We start from the raw sequence: 3,173 nt of genomic DNA, 5'->3' as shown, positions 1-3,173 counted from the left end.
AAGAACAAGAAAATCAGCAGGATATTTAACCTTCCCGCACAAGACTTCAACATCTCTAACAATCCCAATTGGTGAAATAGTATCTCTATTGGCAAGCTTGATAGTAACATCAATACCTTCCAATTCCGCGGGTGCGATATCATGCATAATTTCTTTATATAAGTCATAGAGTATTGCACTAGCACTAGCACCCATATCACATAAGCCATGATAACAATGATCTCCTATTTTCACAGAAATAATAGGCATGCCTATAACAGGTCTATGTATCTTAGCATCTGGTCTAACAATATTAGCAGTCTCACCACAGAAATAAATAACATGCCCATCTAAATCATCATTCAAAAGATCTTTAACCAAAGCAATACTAGGTTCAACTTTGATTTGCTCATGAGGTGTATAAGTCCTAGTATTACTCTTACAAACAATAGTTGAAGTCTTAGCATGATCCTTTATTCTAACAGGAAAAGGAGGTTTCTCAACATAAGTAATAGGAACAATAGGATCACTATAAGTGACAGTCTTTTCTTCAACTGTAATAGGTGCAACTACTTTTACTTCAATGGGAGGATTATATTTAAACCACTTCTCCTTAGGGAGATCAACGTGAGTAGCAAAAGATTCACAGAAAAAAGCTACTATCTCAGAGTCAAGTCCATATTTAGCGCTAAATCCACGAAAAGCATCGGTATCCATAAAAGATTTAACACAATCAAACTTAGGTGTCATACCTGACTCCTTACCATCGTCGGAACCCCAATCTTCAGAGTTGCATTTAATTCTTTCCAGTAAGTCCCATTTGAATTCAATAGTCTTCAGCATATAAGATCCAGCACAGGAAGTATCGAGAATGTTGCGATCATTGGGAGAAAGTCGAGCATAAAATTTTTGAATAATCATTTCTCTGGAGAGCTCATGATTGGGGCATGAATATAACATTGACTTAAGCCTCCCCCAAGCTTGAGCGATGCTTTCTCCTTCGTGAGGCTAGAAATTATATATGTAATTACAATCACGATGAACAAGATGCATATGATAGAACTTCTGGTGAAATTCCAACTTCAATCGCTTATAATTCCAAGATCCCGTATCATCACATATCCTATAACATATCAATGTATCTCCCTTCAAAGATAAAGGGAAGACCTTCCTTTTGACAACAACATCGGGAATACCTGCAATCTTAAATAATCCACAAACTTCATCCATAAAGATAAGGTGTAAATCGGGATGCAATGTTCCATCTCCTGCAAAGGGATTAGCTAGCAGTTTCTCTATCATACCCGAAGGAATCTCAAAGTAAATATTTTCAGTAGGTTCAGTAGGTTGAGGAGCAACTCTTTGCTCTTATGGTCGGGGTGAAGATACCCCAAACAAGCCCCTCAAAGGATTAGTTTCCATAGTAACAAGTGACAGAAAATTTCAGTACACTATATAAATGTTTCCTTACCAAGTTCCACTCACCAAAAGCGCTTCATTCCCCAGCAACGGCGCCAGAAAAGATTCTTGATGACCCACAAGTATAGGGGATCTATTGTAGTCCTTTCAATAAGTAAGAGTGTCGAACCCAACAAGGAGCAGAAGGTAATGACAAGCGGTTTTCAGTAAGGTTTTCTCTGCAAACACTGAAATTGTAGGTAACAGATAGTTTTGTGATAAGATAAATTGTAACGAGTAACAGGCAATAAAAGTAAATAAAGTGCAGCAAGGTGGCCCAATCCTTTTTGTAGCAAAGGACAAGCCTGGACAGTTTCTTATAATGAGAAAAGAGCTCCCGAGGACACATGGGAATTATCGTCAAGCTAGTTTTCATCACGCTCATATGATTCGCGTTTCGTACTTTGATAATTTGATATGTGGGTGAACCGGTGCTTGGGTATTGCCCTTACTTGGACAAGCATCCCACTTATGATTAACCCCTATTGCAAGCATCTGCAACTACAAAAGAAGTATTAAGGTAAACCTAACCACAACATTAGACATATGGATCCAAATCAGCCCCTTACAAAGCAACGCATAAACTCGGGTTTAAGCTTCTGTCACTCTAGCAACCCATCATCTACTTATTACTTCCCAATGCCTTCCTCTAGGCCCAAATAATGGTGAAGTGTCATGTAGTCGACGTTCACATAACACCACTAGAGGAGAGACAACATACATCTCATCAAAATATCGAACGAATACCAAATTCACATGACTACTAATAGCAAGACTTCACCCATGCCCTCAGGAACAAACGTAACTACTCAAAAAGCATATTCATGTTCATAATCAGAGGAGTACTAATATGTATTAAGGATCTGAACATATAATCTTCCACCAAGTAAACCAATTAGCATCAACTACAATGAGTAATCAACACTACTAGCCATCCACAGGTACCAATTTGTGGTTTGGGTAAAAGATTGGATACAAGAGATGAACTAGGGTTTTGACAGGAGATGGTGCTGGTGAAGATGTTGATGGGGATTGACCCCCTCCCGATGAGAGGATCGTTGGTGATGACGATGGTGATGATTTCCCCCTCCCAGAGGGAAGTTTCCCCGGCAGAACAACTCTGTCAGAGCCCTAGATTGGTTCCGCCAAGGTTCCGCCTCGTGGCGGCAGAGTTTCGTCCCATAAGCTTGCGTCTGATTTTTTTTCAAGGGTGAAAGCCTTCATATAGCAGAAGACGGGCACCGAAGGGCCACCAGGAGACAGGGGCGCGCCCAGTAGGGGTGGTCGTGCCCCCCACCCTCCTGGCCTGGGTGTGGGACCCCTATGGTTGTTTCTTCGCTCAATAATTCCTATTAATTCCAAAACTGACTTTCATGGAGTTTCAGGATTTTTGGAGCTGTGCAGAATAGGTTTCCATTATTTGCTCCATTTCTAGCCAGAATTCCAGCTGCAGGGATTCCCCCTCTTCATGGTAAATCTTGTAAAATAAGAGAATAGCCATAAGTATTGAGATATAATGTGTAATAACAGCCCATAATGCAATAAATATTGATATAAAAGCATGATGCAAAATGGACGTATCAGTTGACAAAGCCTTTCGTACACGTCAACCTAGTAGACCCACAAGTCAGCCTCCAAATCTGTCCCAAACAGCATACAGCCCGAAATTTCTAGCCAGGGAGGGGAGGAGGAGGAGGAGGAGAAGAAGAAGAAGAAGAAGAAGAAGAAGAAGAAGT

The sequence above is a fragment of the Triticum aestivum genome, chromosome 7B (assembly GCF_018294505.1).
Source record: "Triticum aestivum cultivar Chinese Spring chromosome 7B, IWGSC CS RefSeq v2.1, whole genome shotgun sequence".
NCBI lineage: Eukaryota > Viridiplantae > Streptophyta > Magnoliopsida > Poales > Poaceae > Triticum > Triticum aestivum.
This window is presented reverse-complemented; position numbering follows the sequence as displayed.